Source organism: Cetorhinus maximus, chromosome 5 (genome assembly GCF_964194155.1).
Source record: "Cetorhinus maximus chromosome 5, sCetMax3.hap1.1, whole genome shotgun sequence".
In the NCBI taxonomy this organism is placed as follows: Eukaryota; Metazoa; Chordata; class Chondrichthyes; order Lamniformes; family Cetorhinidae; genus Cetorhinus; species Cetorhinus maximus.
This window is the reverse complement of record NC_135883.1, coordinates 165,361,734-165,379,967: the sequence shown is the minus strand read 5'-3', so window position 1 is coordinate 165,379,967 and position 18,234 is coordinate 165,361,734. Positions and strand designations below refer to the sequence as shown.

Below are 18,234 nucleotides of genomic sequence, written 5' to 3'. Positions count from 1 at the left end.
GTCATGGTGATGACATAACTTGGAATTGAGATTTGAAGTTAGGAAGGACCCAAAGCACACATAAAGGAAAAGGTATTAAATGCACATCACTGGAAGATGGTTCTGCTTTCTTTGGGTTCAGCTGTTGTGAAAAGCTGCAGCTGATCTCAGTAAAGCATGAGAGGAAGGAGGCATCACTGAGGGTTAAAGGTAGTACACTCATTGAAAAGCACTCCCCAATCTGAAGCAAGAACGATCTGGTTCAAATATATCCAGGTTTTTTTGATAAGAAGGCTGGATGCTTTGAAGATTTTAAGTATCACATCACTATTGATCCATTGCAGAAACCAAAGATTCATCCCACATATAAAAGCACCAATAGAACTAAAATGAAAGTTTGAAAGAGAGCTCCAAGAGATGGAAGAAAAGGAACTGATTGCCACAGTCATAGAGCTTACAGATTGGGTAAATTCCATAATTGTGAGAGAAAGGAAAACAGATGGCTATGAATTTGCCTGGATCCAAAAGATCTTAATGAAGCAATAAAGAGAAATTACTATCCTGCTCCAACGCTGGAAGAGATCACAACAGCAATTGCAGGGGCAAAGGTTTTCAGCAAGCTTGATGCCAGAAATGGCTACTGGAACGAGAAGCTTGATGATGAATCATTGCTGTTGGCAACATTCAGTACAACCTTTGGACAGTATTAATCCCTGCACCTACCTTTTGGCCTTAAAGTGAGCCAGGATGTGTTTCACCACAAAACAGATGAGACATACAGCGGGTGCAAAGGAGCAATCGGCATAGCTGATGATATTCAGATCTATAGTGTAGATGGAAAAGACCATCTACATGAAGTCATGGAGAGAACCAGGAGAGCTGGGATCAAACTAAATGCAGACAAATGCATTGTGAAGGTGATAAAATGGCAGTTCTTTGAAATGCTGTACAGACTGATGGAGTCAATCCAAGTCCTGAAAAAGTCACAGCTATCTCTGGGATAGAAGCTCCAGGAAACAAGAAAGAATTGAGAAATTTTTTTGGCTTGATCTGGTACATGTCTTTTTTCATACCTCACATGTCAGAACACACAACAAAGAGCTGATGAGAGAAGACGCTGAGTTTTTAAAAATTCATTCACGGGATATGGGCTTCGCTGGCTAGGCCAGCATTTATTGCCTATCCCTATTTGCCCTTGAGAAGGTGGTGGTGAGCTGCCTTCTTGAACCGCTGCAGTCCATGTGGTGTAGGTACACCCACAGTGCTGTTAGGGAGTTTCAGAATTTTAACCCAGCGACAGTGAAGGAACGGCGATATATTTCCAATTCAGGATGGTGAGTGGCTTGGAGGGGAACTTGCAGGTGATGGTGTTCCCATCTATCTGCTGCCCTGTACCAGTGGTCAGGGTCAAATGGGAGGAGTTTCAGCAAATTCAAAGAAACAGTATGCGAGTCATCTCTGTCTGTCATACTACAACAGAAAGAAACCTGTCACTCTGCAATCCTTAAAAGTTGGAACCCTGCAAAAGTGGTTAGTGAGACTCCAAAGTCTTATATCATCAAGAATAAAATTAGAAGGAACAGAGTCCAAATTCGACCCACACCAGAGCTGGTAAAGCAGGAAATGTAATTATAAAAAGCAGCAACATCACTAACAAATGAGACAACATCAACAGCATCACCAACACCAACAAGTGGTGTAACATTAATAAGTGACACAGCTCCTACAACACCAGGAGCAACACGCACACATCGCCAGTACAATATGCCAACTCACCACTGAGAGCAAAGAATGGCAAATTCACGAGATGGAGGCACAACACCTACCACCTAAGCAATACTGTGACTAATTTTTTTGAGTAAAGTAAACAAGCTAAAAAGGCTCAAGTTATTTTTTTAGTTGCTACAATATAAAAAAGTCAATGATTGGAATAGTTATATTGACTTATACAGGCATTATATTTTTTTAAAAGAATGTTATATTGTTATATTATTCAGAATTAGAAACTATGTTGTTATGCACATGTATACATCAGTATCCAGGATGCTACATCACTCACTACTGTACCACTGTCTGTGTACCAAAGTAACAACGTATCATTCCATTGCACATGGTTAAAACACACCTGACAAAAACGTCCCGTATTTGTGTCTGAAAGTGGTTAATTTGAACTTCTAGGAACCACAAGACATGGATGAAGCCAGGGTGTTTAACAATTTCAGATTGTATCTCTGGCTCCATTTTGTTTCCTTTTATTTGCACAGTTCATTCTTACCCTTGTTTTTATCTTGTTTTCTGCTTTCAGATGGCAGCTGTTTATTATTCTCCCATTCACACCTGTTCTAAGCGCTCCTGTTCTTTATTTCTTTTTTTGTCTCATCACCACTCCCTTTGATTATGCACAACTCTTGTCATGTCATCTCTCCTGTCTTCCACCCTATCACAGACTTTCCCTTTCGTTCTTTGCCCACGCTCCCCATTTCATCTGCTTAAAGCCAATCACATTTCTAACGTCTCCCCCAGTTCTGTGACAGGGGGCAGAACGAAGAAAGTTTTACCCACTGGCTGCAATGGCGGCTCTTCACGCCGTATCATCCCAATCCCGCCTCCTCAATCAAGCATTCCCAAGAAACATACTGTTTTGTTGGTGGGCAACCACCGATTCATAGAAACAGGAGTAGGTCATTTGGCTCTTCGAGTCTACTCCGCCATTCATCATGGCTGATCCTCTGTCTCAACCCCATACTCCCGCTCTCTCCTCATACCCCCTGATGCCTTTAGAGTTTAGAAATCTATCTATTTCCTTGTTAAATATATTCAGTGACTTGGCCTCCACAGCCGCCACCTCACGCCTGGCGCCATATGTAAAGTGCAGCTGTGCATACACCTCTCAGTGCTTCCAGCCCAGGACTGCTGCACAGAAGACATGGCCCCAAAAGGCAAGAAGACTGCAGCCCCACCGATTCAGTGACGCATCCCTGGAATGTCTTCTGGACACTGTTGGAGCCTCCTCCTCCACCCCCGCTCTGGCCGCAGGAGTCCCATCGGTGCCACCACTCTGGCTTGGGAGGTGGTGGGAGTGGTGATCAGTGCCAACGTTGCACACAAGAGGTCAGCCATCCAGTGCAGAAAATGGATGAATGATCTTATCCGTGCCATCAGGGTAAGGCAACCATCTCATCACTCTAAACTCACACACTCAAGCCCATCACACATTCACTGGCATCTCACTCACTGCCAGTTCAAGGGACATTACCACTCACACTCTCACACAAACCCTCACATCTCCATCTGGCCTCATCTCCTCTGGAGACTGCCTCCTCAGCCCTCACCCTCTTGAGGCCACTTGCACACAGATCAACATGTATCCCCACACACATCCTGGGATATCCCCCTTCCCCAGTAATGCCCTAGCCCTGCAGCCTCTTCCCTTGCCTCAGGTCAATTCTCCCTGCTTCCCAAAGCAAGCCATAACCCTGAAGCTGTTGAAAAGCACCCCCCACCTTAGGGCTGGTCTCGTAAGTAGACCCCCTAAAAGTGATGTGGTGCTGCCTATAAAGCCTGGCGCTGATGACCATGAGTGCTGACCGAAACAAGCTAGTTAAATAAGCCTCGAAGTCCAGAGCAAATGGCAGCTCGCCAGGTGCACATCGCTTATGTTCGGTTTTGAAACACGTTGGCATGATGTGCTTGGATGATCCATCGTGGAGGGATGATTTCAGCGAGCTGGGCTTATAATGATATGCAGATGTATTACAATGAAGTTCCTGATGGTGGTAGGAAATGCGGCCTGCCATTGACGGGTGGAGTGGACGACTGCCAACTGGTTTCACGACAGCGTGAAACTGATTTTTGGCCTTCCTGCCATATTGTTCACTCATGCCCGCCATGATGCCCAACACCAGTGGGCACAGTAAATTCTACCCATCGACCTAAAACAATAACTCTGTTTCTCTCCCCATAGATACTGCCAGACCTGCTGAGCATTTCCAGTATTTTCGGTCTTTGTTTCATGTGAACTAGAGTCAGGCGAAGTCAGACTGGGTAGGGATAGCAGTTTTGGTTTGCAGAATGGTATCATTCCCTATGTCATATCAGACTGCATATACTCATAGATATAAAAACAAAAAGCTAAAAGCTAAAAGTTCTGCCGAAGGGTCATGAAGACTCGAAACGTTAACTGATTTCTTCTCCACCGATGCTGCCAGACCTGCTGAGTTTTTCCAGGTAATTCTGTTTTTGTTTTGCATATACTCATATATCAGAACAGGCTATATCGAACTGGATACATCACAGCAATATAATACATATAGACATGAACATCAAAACCTTTTTAACATACACACGATTTTTCAGTGAAATCCACTCATTAGGTGGAATTATATTAGACTGGGCCACTTTGATGCAGAGCTTTATAATTAAAGAGCAAGCTTTTATGTTGTAGCCTATATAAATTAGCACGAGTAACAAAAGTGGATTTAGATAAAAGGATGGTGATCACAACAAATTAAATTGTTAATTGTCAGGGATATGCCAAAGAAAATTACTTTAAAGTAATAAATTGAAGTGTTTAGTAATAACTGCAACAAGAACACATTTGATCACTGCAAAATTGAAACAAAAATATTCTATAAATATTTGACTCGTTGCCAGATTCCTTTTCCATTAAGCACAAGCCTTTAACAAAATTAAAATCAAACTGATGTGCAGGCAAGTAATATTTAGAGCTCCATCAATGTTTTGATTGGTAAGCACCCTGCCCAATGTTAACTGAGCCAAACAAATTGTGGGGGAAATGTTGGGGGGAGGGAGGCTAAGGGCAGGACACAGCTTATTTTAGCTGGGCAGTGGTAGGTGTGCTACTACCTCACTGCCCTGTGCTATAGGGAGAGAAAAAACATCAGCCAAGGTTCCTGCGACTAATCACTGTCCAAGAACTGCAACGAGAAAGCATACTTGTGCATATTTTGGCAGGATTATTTTAGCAAAATGCCTTAAATGGATTGAATAGCTTACCAACAATGATTTAGTTGAGTCACATCAAACTCTCTCTCTCTCTATATACAGCTTTTATTGAAAATATCTCAAATTCTTTCCTGGATCTTAAACTATAGATCATTTTCAGTTTTGATTTTGTATGTTTATGACATAGTTGTGCTATAATTATGCATTTTTGTACATATTTTTAAATAGTTGCATTAACAATCAATTCTAATGCAGTTTAAAACAGGTAGCATCGTGAAATATAGGTATAGCTATATAAATGAGAATTTAAACATTTTCATCCTTATGTTCAAATCCCTCTCCATCTCTGCAATTCCTCTGACATTATAATTCTCTGAGATCTCTGCATTCCTCCAATTTTGGCCTGTGCATCCCTGATTTGCATTGCTCCGCCAGTGGCATCTATGCCTTCAGTTGCCTAGACCCTTAAACTCTGTAATTTCCTCGCTAAACCTTTCCGCCTCTGTGCTCGGACAAACTGATCCTTAAAACCCACGTCTGACCAAGCTTTTGGTCATCAGCTCTAATATTGCTTGGTGTCAAATTTAGTTTTGTTAAAACTCCTGTGAAGTGCTTTGGGACATTTTACTACTTTAAAGGTTACTATAACATTTATAAAATGCGAGTTGTTGTTTTCTGAGGTAATTTATCCCCTAATAACCATTCAGATTTTAGGGGAGGAAGAAGAAATAAGGCAATCGGCGGATTCACAAACTGCTCTCCAATATCGACTATAATGTTCCAAGGACAGGAATTGATGTGCATACCCAGTTTGGGTCTCCTTCATCAACCTTTTCTGAGATTTTCATCCTTGAAAGCAGATGACATGACATCGTAGTAATATTTTAAATATTAAATGATAGAAAAGATAAATCCAGAACCAATTAAACCATGGCAGTACGACGGGTGCAAACTGGTGAAAAGCAAGACGAGGACTATTTTTCACACACAAATAATCAATATGGGAAGTTGACTTCTGGATCGGACCATGCAGGCTAAAGATAGGTTGGATAATGTTACGGGAAGGTAAAATTGTCCGTTCTTTCCTGTCAACATAGACGAGTGAAAAGGCCTTTCCTCGCTCTTATCCAGGCTGGGATCTTGTGTTAAAAAGATGGAATTTGGGTCAGTGCTTGTTGTATAATTGACGATATCAATTAACTTTGCAGGCACTTGCTGCTGTTTTGCAAGTGTGCGATGTTTTAATGTTGGCATGTGCCAATTAAAGTGGGTTTCAAACTGACACAACTTTCGAGTTTCCGATTTCTGCTGTTCCAAGCCAAATAGTCTACGCACCAGGACCCAAGGAAAAAGCGGACGGATCTCACTCAAAAAATATGAATATGCACCTTTTTTAAAAAAAATTTCGCAGGCGCAGTTTCACGGCGGCAGAGACATGGCTTTCTTTCGTGTTTAAAACAAGCCGGTTAAACTTTGTTCTCACTTTCCTCACACGGGGGAGCAACTTGGAGCGGCGAATGCGTTTTCTTTTTAAATTGAGGAACCATTTGAATGCAAGAAAAAAAAGCACCCTCCTCCCCACATTGAGTCGGGTGGGAATGTGACATCCGACGAGGATGGGATTCGAACCCACGCGTGCAGAGCACAATGGATTAGCAGTCCATCGCCTTAACCACTCGGCCACCTCGTCCCGTCGAAAAACAGCGGAGGGCCTACTCTTCCTGCAACAACTATCTCTGACCGTCTGTCACTGTGACTACTCGCAGAGCTTTTGTCCGCCATAAAATCCCAGGGACTTTCTCTCCTCTCACTCTCTCCCCCCCCCACTTCCGATTTATTTATGATTTAACTGATCAGCCGCGCTACCGGGGCTGGGGGGGGGGGGGGTGGGAAAGGGGACAGCCCGCTGCCAAGTGCCGTCACCTCAGCTTGAGGCAAGCAACAGCTCCCAGATAGTGTCAGGTCGCCTCGGTCCTGAATGAAAAGTTACTTGAGAAAGCAAACTGAATAACGGCAACGGACTTTAGTTTGAATACATCTTCTCACGTGCCTGTTTCTAACTGCGTTTCCCCCGCTGGCTCGCGCCCTCAGCCCTCGGTGGCAGGGCAAATGGGGTTGGGGGCGGGCTCCAAGACCCCCCCCCCCCCCCGTTCTCACGCCCGCATTGGCTAGTTTCCTTCAGTCTCCTCCGTCCGATTAGCCCAATGCGCCGTCACTCACTTCGGAGCCGGCATCATCAAGTTAGGTTTCAGCATTGCCTCGAGGAATCAAGATAGGTTGAGTCGCGTTTTCCGCGAGTTCGTACTGGGATTGGTCAGAAGTAGTCAGCCAAGGGGGTCGGCACAGCCGTCTATCCCGCTTATCATTGGCCGTCAATCAAAACAGGAGGCGGGGTGATAAACTCGTTTGAGGGGGCCGGCTGGGGGGGGGTGGGACCTCGTGGAAGGCGGGGCCATAGCGCTCTCTGACATACCATAGACCAATCATAAAGAGGCAGCAGTCCGAACGGCCTCTACCAATGGTCAATAAAGCTGTCAATCAGCGGAAAGCGACCGCCTCCTCTCAGCGTTCCGCGCCAGCGAGTTTGTTTGAGGGCGATTTAGCGAAACGTCAATACGGGGGTAAGTTGTTGTCGTCAGCGACGTCGTCGTGTTAGTTGCCGTTGTCCTGCGCCGCCTCCTACTCGTTGGTGGTGGTGGTGGCGGCGGCTGGAGTGTACCGGGGGAACTGCGTCTGAGCCAGGACGCAAAGGTTTAGGTTTTAGTTGCTGGTGCTTTGCTGACTGAAAAAACTGCACTCACTCACTCACTCAGACTGAAGAAGAAAGGGAGACTTGGAGAAAGTGTGTGGGAGCCCAGAGTCTCATCGACCATTCCCTCCTCAGGTATGTCTCTGAGAAACATGCTGAGCTCTTGTGGCCAGGCAATAACTTTTCTACCTGACCGAAAGGAAAGAGGCGATAAAAGTTCCGTGGGGCTCAGTGGTTTCTTTTTTTTTTAAAAAAACGACCAGTTACTGATTTGTATGAATTTCTAACCAGGCCTTAAATCAAGGAGTTGAGACTGAGCTTTTTAAAAACCTGCCCCATAACAAACTATCGGCCGTCCCTACATCTCTGTCCAATCATCTAGCGGCTGTTTGTATGTGTTAACTTCAGAACTAATGGGGACCAAATTGCATGTTTCTGTATCAAGTTTAAATATTTCTAACATTTAAATGTAAATGCATTTGTGTAATACTTTTTTTTCCCCCAAGTATGAATGAAGCACAGATTTGTTGCTATGGGGCCAGAAGTGAAACAAGCCGAAGTGTTGGGAACCCAAGTTTAACCGAACTAAGTGTTCATTCTGCAAATGTGCCGTGAGAAATCACCTTTGTAAACAATGAAGACTTAAAGTAAAATGCAAGATATTCACTGTACGAAATTTAAATAATTTTCAATTCGTGCACTGCAATTTATAGCACACTGGATTTTAAAAAAAAATAGCATTTCGCAAGATCCACGACGCTATTTTAAGAATGGTTTGTCAAAGCTGCAGACGTCGGCCTGAATGGATGCATTTTTGTGACCTATGAAGTTATGTAAATATATAATTTGAGTACTACTGCTAACAAGGGATTCACCTCGCTCCATACAGTGATTTTGTTTGGGTATCATAGCAATGTAGCTTTTTTTAGGACAGGAGAAAACCATTAGTCTATCCAGCCTACTCTTCCAAACCTGACTTGGAGAAGTTTATGTTGAAAATGGAATCTATCCCATTCTGGAAATGAACGTCAGCATTTAGCATTCAACTGCAGAGTAAGATTCTGGCTACTGAGTCCCAAGTATCAGCATCTCTTGCTGCATTAACAACACATTTCCATTTCCCACAATAAGCCATCCTGTCGTGCTTCCGAGTCAATTTTGTATGATGGGAAGGGGTTTAGACTGCTCAAAATCAAGTGTAGGAACCTTATAGCTAGTACCTAGAGGATGAGGTTATCCATCTTTTTAAACCGGGATCAAAATCAGGTTTCAGCAGTGAGGGGTCAGCCTTTAACTCACTGAGCTACTGCATGTTCTTCCAAGCTGAGATTTTAATAAGATCCATTCTTTGATTTTTATTTTGAAATTTATTTGCAAAAGGTGTTTTGAATGTCTTCTGATAAGCCGAACATTAACTTAGCATCAAAAATTCTTATGGCAATTTTCATTTTTGACATAACCTTTAACTCATCATTGCAGTTAGTTAGTTTAGGACTTAACTTTTTGTTCACGCTGTGGCAGGAAGCAGTCAGGAAGCACTTTCAAGTACCCAGGAAAAAAATGGAAGTCTAGAAAAAATTCTATTATTAGAACTTCTGTCTGTAGAAGTCTCTGTAGGTTGATAGTTAAATTATACGATTTGAATGGAAAACGTGTGTTTAAGTTTTTAAGGTTTGGAATGTGACAAATGATCAGCTCTCATTTTAAACTATTTTAAGAAAGAAGAAGTTTGAAAGCAAATTATAGAAACAGTCTTGTGTATCCTGCATGACAAATAACGTTATAATTTCTATTGCAGGGGGCAAAGATGGGAGAGTGGATATTTTCAATTCTCTGTTTTAGTAATGTTGCCAGTTTTGGGTCTAAAGCGACCTGGGCTGAATTTTTTTAAAAAGTAATTCAGTGGGTCGGAAATATTATCTTACTATTTATTTACTTAGGATAAACAAGCTGAGAGTGTGGGAAGTTCCACCCCAAGTGCTTTATTATTGTTTGGCCAGGCTGCCTGGAGCCAGGCAGAGAGAATATATAATGATGCACATGACTGCAGTAAGAGCTCAGTGCTTTCTTATTTTGAGCATTGCTAAAAGATTTCCTGATATGCCAAAAATAATTTGCCTATCTTTTGTTAAAATATGAAAGACTACTATATTTTTCAGGGTTTTTTATGCTTCTTAATCTGTAGCAATCTCTTTTGCTTGATTCTATCAACTTTATATCCTCATGATGTTGAAGGAAGCCCTTCATTCTCCAAAAGCATTTTAGAAAACATTCCAGTTTCAATTAAAGCAAATTAAATTTGACTGCAGGAATACACATCCATAATTAATGATTTTCAACATTTGAATTCCAATTATTTACCATTCATGGTCTTTAAAAACTAAAATCTTATCCTAGCTTTCAGTTACCCCCTCTAACTTCTCACTTTCTGGCTCAGCTTTCTCTGAATTTACCTGTGAAATGTCTTGGTACATTACGTAAAATTATGTAGAATTTCCAACACATAAACGAGCCATTTAGTCCAATTGGTCTATGACAGTGCTTAGATTGAACACGAGCCTCCTCCCACCCTTCATCTCACCCTGTCAGCATATCACTCTGATCCTTTCTCCCTTGTACTTGGCTAAATTCCCCTTAAAAACATGTATGGTGTTCATCTCAACCACTCTTTTTGTGGTCGTACATTCCACATTCTCACTTCTCTTTGGGTAGAGAAGTTTGATTGTGGAAGATTATGCTCATCAGGTTAAATGAAGAGAGGCAGAAGGAGAATAAATGCTTGCTCAGACCAGTTGTGCGGAATGGGCTGTTTCAGTGCTGTACGTTGTATGTAATCTTTTTCCATTAAAGACATCATATAAATGGAGGCTGTTGCAATGTACTTTCCAGTTATACTAAATTACACATCCCAATCTTCTTTCAACTCTTTGGTTTACCTGGCCTTTGGAGACATGTTTGAAACTGGAAATCCAGTGAAGGGGGAGTGAAATTTACACATTGCTGTTTTCACACGTGAGTCTGGTTTCCAAAGCATAACGTCACTGAGTACATAATGAGCAGTAAAACGGAATGCACTGTAAATAGTTTTCCTGTGCAGCTTATAGAAGCCCTAAGCAGAGTATAATGTTTTGGTGGTAAACGGAGTTTTTGATTGGCTATTTTTTTCCACCACAGCCAATTCCCAATCTTACCACAAAGCAAAAGGGACATTTAGTAAGCTAATAATAGCTGTGAACTGTAAGCTGTCTGGTTTGGAATCATCCTTGGTAGCTGTGGTTTTAAATGTAAACAAAAAAAATCACATTTATGGCTGCACTTCTGTCTACTAGTTATACTATTAAGATTGCCATTAAAACTCCTGGGTACAACTATGCTGTAAAGAATAGCTCGGGTTGTGGAGATGCTTTGCTGTTTTGTTATCACAGAAGCAAATAAAAAATACTCTGGTGGTGAGGCTGCAAAAACGCTTCTGATATGGTGAATATAGTTATGATGTGACATGTAGGAAAACAAGGTCTATGACCCTGTATGTCAGGTCCAGTCACTGTTCATGGGACCAATAATGCCGTCCTTGTCTGTCATTGTGGAACGTCATTGCTCCCTGTGTAGACTGAGCTCAGTCACCATATGTTTATACTTGGCCTGCAATACTGAATGGCTGTCATAGTGATGACATCATTGCCCCCTCTGTTCTTTCACGGCCTGAACATGCAGACATGGAAAAAGGACAGCCGCTGAAAGTTAGCCTGTCTCTCTCATAAACCCAACAAATGGTGACTAACCTTGAATCCACTTTTAAAACTTCAACTTGCTTCTACTTTTCAAAAGAACGGCTTGAACTCACAGGACAAAATGTGTAATTCTGTGGCTGTAAGGTTATATATCAAAGATTGTATTCTCTTACTTTCTAATGGGTACAAGTTCACAAAGTAAACCTAAATTGTTGGTCAGCTTAACAGCCTTTTGGCCACCTTGGACACCTCTCCCCTTCCTCTGCCCTGTTTGTTCCAGCCTTCATTCACATGCTTGTTTCTTCCACAAGATCCACTTGCAGTGCCCTAACCTCCCTCCTCACTCCACATGAAATTAACTGAGCTTGGGCCACCTACCCTTTGTGGTGCAATTTTAGTTTTGTTCCACTTATCCCTATCCAATTCAGTTGAGACAACTCTTAAAATGGTTTCTTCTCTGGGTGGTTACATTGAATATGCTTCAAGGCTCTACCCTTGGTCTCCTTCTTTTCCTTATTTATATTTTCCCTTGGTAATGTTATTCGTAGGCATAGGGTCAAGTTTTACATGTATGCTGATAATGAACTGTATCTTTCTGCCATTGCTAAGGCTCCTCAACCACTGCCATGCTATCTAATTATCAAAATTAAAGCCTTTTTATTTGCTTGTGGGACGTGAGCATCGCTGGTAAGGCCAGTATTTATTATCCATCCCAAATTGCTCCTAAAGTTGGTGGTGAACCGCCTTCTTAAGCCACCACATGTGGTGTAGCACACCTATAATCCTGTTAGGGAAGGAGTTCCAGGATTTTGCCTGAGTGACAGTGAAGGAATGGTGATATAGTTCTAAGTCAGGCTAGTGTGTGGCTTGAAAAGGAACTTGCCGATATTGGGGTTCCCATGCTTCAGTACCTGAGGAGTTGCAAATGGTGCTGAGCACTGTGAAATCTTCAATCAACATCCCCACTTCTGATCTTATTTCGGAACAAAAGTCAATGATTAAGTAGCTGAAGATGGTTGGGCCTTGGACACTGCTCTGAGGCACTCATGCAACAATGTCCTATGCCTGAGATGATTACCACCAACAGTCATAACCCTCTCCCTTTGTGCTAGGTTTGACTTGAATAAGTGGAGAGTTTTTCCCCTTGATTCCCATAGACTTCAATTTTTCTCGGGCTCCTTGATGCCATACTTGGTCAAATGTTGCCTTGATGCTGAGGGCAGTTGCACCCACCTCACCTCTGGAATTCAGTTCTTTTGTTCACATTTGGACCAATGCTTCATTGAAGCCTGGAGCCAAGTGGCTCTGGAGGAATGTAAACTGGGCATCTGTGAACAGGTTATGGCAGAGTGCGTGCTGCTTGTCAGTAGTGTCAACAACACCTTGGTTCACTTTGCTGATGATTGAGAGTTGACTGATGGTGGGGTGAGTGGTGGGATTGAATTTTTCCTGCTTTTCAAGGACAAGACATACCTGGACAATTTTCCACACTGTTGGATAAATTGTTAATTGTCTGGTGGAGATTTGATGACTCCTTGAGTAGTTATAAAGAGACACTTAATGACACTGGGGTGGGAGTAGAGTTAGGTGCTGTATACTTGTAATGTTTCACTCTGTGAATAAATCTAAAACTGAATAAAGGTTGGCTTCTGGTCTTAAACACCTGACAGCCAGTTAGTGAAGTTGAACATGGTAACAGAATGGTTGCCTAACAGTGAAGGTTAGAAACTTTAAAAAAAATTCAGACAGAAGATTACAGTCTGAGTAGCTTTTGTGAAGTATGGCTGAAAGCAAGTGTAAATTGTCAGGGTACGATTACCATTTGAAATGTTCAGTTCAGGGGCAACAAATACAGGCTTTTGCTAATGATGCCCCCATTCCATCAAAGGATAAAGAGAAAAAACGTGCATGGAGGTCTGAAAAAGATACTCGATGTAAGCTCCAGTATTTGTGTCTAAAAGTGTGATTATTTCAGACTTCTGGAAGCCACAAGATGTAACAGTCATTCTCCCTTCACTGATCAGTTATTCTTGTCTCTGAATTGCTTTTATGTTAAAGGCGCTATGTGAGGGCAAGTTAGTGCCTTCTCAAGGAGTTGAACAGATTGATAGGTCAGGTAATGAAAATGCTGGTGCTTTGCTGTGAAGTGGCGGAGGTTTTAACTTGGTGGGGGGGGGGCGGAGGGGAAAGGCACAGTATTGGAGCAGAGAGGAGGGAGCTTTATTATAACTCTGCAATTCCTGACCTGAGAATATTCTATGCATAGAAAAAATCTTGTAAGTATTAACTGCCCCTCACCTTTTTAAATCAGTTGGGGGTGGGTCAGAAAGAGACTGAGAAACCACCCAGACAGCAGATTAAAACAATTAAACAAGAAGAAATGTGGGTGAGTGTTGGGCTCCATAGACTTTGTTACCCACCTTCAAAGTGATCCGAGCTCTTGGCAGAGTGCAGAACTGTGGAATTGTGGCTTCTTGGCTGCTTAGTTGTTTAATCAAACTGAGCTATGTAAACTTTAAAGTCTCAGGTTTAATTCCTAGTCTGTGTTGAATTAGCTGCTTGCAGCTGGTCAGTTGTAGAGGTGCTATTGTTGACTTCTGAATTCCTGGACAATGGCTGGGAAAGTGGACCTCATTCTTAACTGGTCCACATATTACTTGGAAAATAGAACCTAAATGAACTAGAAGAGCAAAGGGACCTGGGAGTACAAATAAACATCAGTAAAACTGCAGTGCAGATCAGTAACACCATTTAACAAAAACAAGCCAAGTATTAGAGTTTCTTTCTAGAATTGAAAGGTTATGCTAAACTTGTACTTTGGCCAAGGTTCAAAACAATTGGATTGCTGTGTACAGTTCTGCCATCGTAATATATAAAGGATGTGGAAGCACTGGAGAGGGTGTAAGGAAGTTTTACCAGGATGGTAGATAATAGCCATGCATTTCTGCTATCAGAATAGGATAAACAGGCTGGATCTCAGCTGAACAGAGAAGACTGAAGATTGACCTAATAGATGTCTTTAGAATTATGAAAAGTTTTGACAGAGTAATCCCAGAGATTGTGGGGAAGAGCAAAAATAGAAGCCATCAATATAAGATAATCACAAAAAATCAAATGGAGAATTCAGAAGAAACTTCTTTGCTCAGAGGATGATGAGAATGCAGAACTCAAGAACACAGTAGTATAGATGTTTTTAAGGGGAAGCTAGATAAGCGTTTGAGGGAGAAGTGAACACAAGGTTATGCTAATAGAATTAGATGAGGAAAAATGGGAAAAGGTTTGAGTGGAGCAGAAACATTGGCATGGACCAGTCATGCTGAATAATCTAACTCTGTGCTGGTATATACCATGTGCTTGCTATAGGCACCTCTGCTCCCTCCCTCAACCCCCACCCCCCACAACACAGTCAGAAAATATGGATATGTGGATATTGGTGAGGAAAGGATGAGGCTCAACTGTTGAATAATCTTTCCAAAAAAACTTTCCAAACCCATGCAGTGACGAGTAACTACTTGGCTAAGGTACCAAGGGCTACAAGTGCAGTTGGTAGCACTATGGATCAAGTCTGGTTCAATTCATGAATCATGATTCAATGAAGTCCCACCCCAGAGACTTGAGCACAAAGTCTTGCCTGCCATTCCAGTTAAGTATTGATGAAGATGAGATGTTAAACAGACCCTGTTCGCTTTCCCGAATGGATGTAAAATATCCATGGCACTGTTCTGAAGAGTATCAGGGGAATTATCCTTAGTGCCCTGGCAAATATTTTATATGTCAGTCAACATCACAAACACATTATCCGGTTATTATCACATTGCTGTTTATGGGAGCTTGCTGTGAGCAAATTAGCTCCTACGTTTCCTACATTACAGTCAATTAAGTACCGTAGTCACTGTTGTAAAGTGCTTTGGAAAGTTGTGAAAAGTGCTATAGAAATGCAAGTCTTTTTTTTTCTCCTTTTGTAAAATCATACCCCAGGAGGATTCGATAAAGAATGAGAGGAGAAAACGAGAAAAGGAAATTTGAGTTGGATGGAACAGTGACAATAATGAGCTTGAGTGGAGGGAGATGAGATGTATAGCATGAGGGAAACCAGTTCCCTAAATATTGAAATATACCATTTACTAGCTGAACTATTGAGATATGTGCATATAATTTTTTAAAGGAACAGTAAGCAAGTAAGTTTGACTTAGCTAAACCTTGGGATATGTCAGAAGGTTGATTGTTAACATTTGGAAATATGTGACAAATGAAGTGCCAAGTTATTTTACGTGGGGAAATATTGTGTTTCCACAGAATCAGATGATTTCTTGGTATGATGTACATCACATACGTTGAATTGAGTATTAAATAGAGACTGAAGACATTTGAATAATCAAAATTATAATGTATAATTTTTTATTCCTTATTAAGATAGATGGAGAAGAATAGAAAGCGAATTGCCAAAAGAATTGCAGTCCCTGGTGCATATCCATCTCTACTGGGAGGAAAATAACACAAGGTAATAAATAATACATTAACTTCTATAAAGTTTATGAAATCTCAGTGATGTGTACTACCTAATAGATCAGTTGGGGAAATTGATTATTGCTGATGAAATCAAAAGGTTGAACAAGTGCAAAGGAGTGTGGGGAATCAACAGCAGCTTACCTTTACCAGCAGTGCCTTTATACAGGAAAATGTCCTGAGGTATGCTAGGAGTGTGGAGAACGAACTGAGACAAGCTATGACGAGAGAGTTGACCAAAACTTCGATTGAAAATATTAGCTTTAAAATGAATAAACCTTCTTGTTGGTTTTGCTTTTCCCAATTATAGAGCACTTCACTTGGGGTGATGATGTCACTAGACTAGTAATCTAGAGGCGCCCAGCCTAATGCTCTGGGGGCGTGGGTTCAAATCTCACCTTGCCAGCTGGATGAATTCAAATTCAATTAATAAACCTGTAATTGAAAGCTAGTCTCAGTAATGGTGACCATGTAACTACCATTGATTGTCATAAAAACCTTGAGGGAAGGAAATCTGCCATCCTTGCCTGGCCTACATGTGACTCCAGACCCACAGCAATGTAGTTGACTCTTATCTGCCCTCTGAAATAACTACTCAGTTCAAAGTTGATTAGGGATGGCCTTCCCAGCAATGCACATATATCCCATGCAGGAGTAATTTTTTTTTTTTAGAAGTGAGATTTGGAATGAAAAACTGGTCACTTTGTGGCCATGAAACTTACTACATTGTTGTAAAAACTCACCTGGTTCACTCATGTCCTTCAGGGAAGGAAATTTGCCCCCTTTCTCCATCTGGCCTATACGTGACTCCAGTTCCCAACAATGTGGCTGACTATTAATTGAAATGATCTCGCAAGGCATGCTAAGAAGAAAAAAGCTGAGGGACCACACTGAGATACGTGACCAGTTTAATCTTTTTGCTGGTGTTGGTTGAGGAATAAACAATGACCAGGACACTGAGAAAACTCAGTTTTTTGAATATTTTGCTTTGGAATCTTTTATGTCCATCTGGGCAGACAGTTGAGTCCTTGATTTAACTTTACATTGGAAAAATGGCACCTTCTTCAATGTGGTACTCTAGTGAAGTGTCAACCTGGATTACATAGAATCATAGAAAGTTTACGGCACAGAAAGAGGCCACTTGGCCCCTTGTGTCTGCGTCGGCCAAAAAATGAGCCACCCAGCCCAATCCGACTTCCCAGCATTTGGTCCATAGCCCTTCAGGTGCATTTGAGGTGCAGATTCAGACAGCTTTTTGAATGAGTTGAGGGTTTCTGCCTCTTCTACCCTTTAAGGCAGTGAGTTCCAGACTCCCACAGTCGTCTGGGTAGAAAATATTTTCCTTATCTCCCCTCTAATCTTTCTACCAATCGCTTTAAATCTATGCTGCCTAGTCACTGACCTCTCTGCTAATGTAAATAAGCTCTTCCCATCTACTCTAACCGGGCCCCTCAATTTTCAACATCTCAATCAAATCTCCCTTCAGCCTCTTCTGTTCCAAGGAGAACAACTCCAGCCTATCCAATCTATCCTCATAGCTGCAATTTTCTGTCCTGGCAACATCCTCGTAAATCTCCTCTGTGCTCTCTCTCTAATGCAGTTACATCCTTTCTATAATGAGGTGACTAGAACTGCACACAGCACTCAAGTTGTAGTCTAACTAATGTTTTGTATAGTGCCAGCATAACCTCCCTACATTTGTGTCCAAATCATTAACATATACCACAAAAAGCGGGGGAATGAGTACTGAGCCCTGCCAAACCCCACTGGAAGCAGTCTTTCAGTCACAAAAACATCCATCAACAATTACCCCTTAATTCCTGCCACTGAAACAATTTTATATCCAGCTTACAACGTTCCCCTGGATCCCATGTGCTTTTATTTTTTTCACCCAGTCTGGCATGTGGGACCTAGTCAAAAGCCTTGCTAGAATCTATGTAAAACACATCAACTGCACTATCCTCATCAATCCCCCTTGTTACTTCCTCGAAAAATTCAATCAAATTAGTCAGATATGTACTTTGTTTAACAAATCCATGCTGACTGCCCTTGATTAATTTATGCCTTTCATAATGACAGTTTATTCTGTCTCTCTGAATTGGTTCTAATAATTTGTCTATTACGAGGTCAGACTGACTGGCCTGTAATTATTCAGTCTATCCCTCACTCCCTTTTGAAACAAAGGTACAACGTTAGCAGACCTCCAATCCTCCGGCACCTCATCTACAGCCAATGAGGATTGGAAAATGATGGTCAGGCCCACTGCAATGTCCGCACTGTCTTTTAACAGCCTGGGGTACATTT

The 18,234-nt window shown here is 41.8% G+C and overlaps 1 protein-coding gene and 1 non-coding gene across 8 annotated transcripts in view; one reads left to right on the top strand and one right to left on the bottom strand.

Annotated features, from left to right (window-relative positions):
* Nucleotides 1–6,552: 6,552 nt before the first annotated feature.
* trnas-gcu (transfer RNA serine (anticodon GCU)) lies at nt 6,553–6,634 on the bottom strand. The gene has a single exon. It is a non-coding gene; the product is annotated as a tRNA-Ser (tRNA).
* Nucleotides 6,635–7,501: 867 nt separating this feature from the next.
* disp1 (dispatched homolog 1 (Drosophila)) overlaps nt 7,502–18,234 on the top strand; it is a 457,303-nt gene continuing 446,570 nt past the window's right edge. For 3 of the 7 annotated variants that reach the window (XM_078542757.1, XM_078542758.1, XM_078542756.1), the window contains exons 1-2: nt 7,646–7,828; nt 15,838–15,925. The gene's annotated coding sequence lies outside the window, so the exon portion shown is untranslated. Of the gene's footprint in view, nt 7,566–7,625; nt 7,829–15,837; nt 15,926–18,234 lie in introns of those variants that run through there. The other 4 variants (XM_078542763.1, XM_078542762.1, XM_078542759.1 and 1 more) reach the window with 4 other exon arrangements.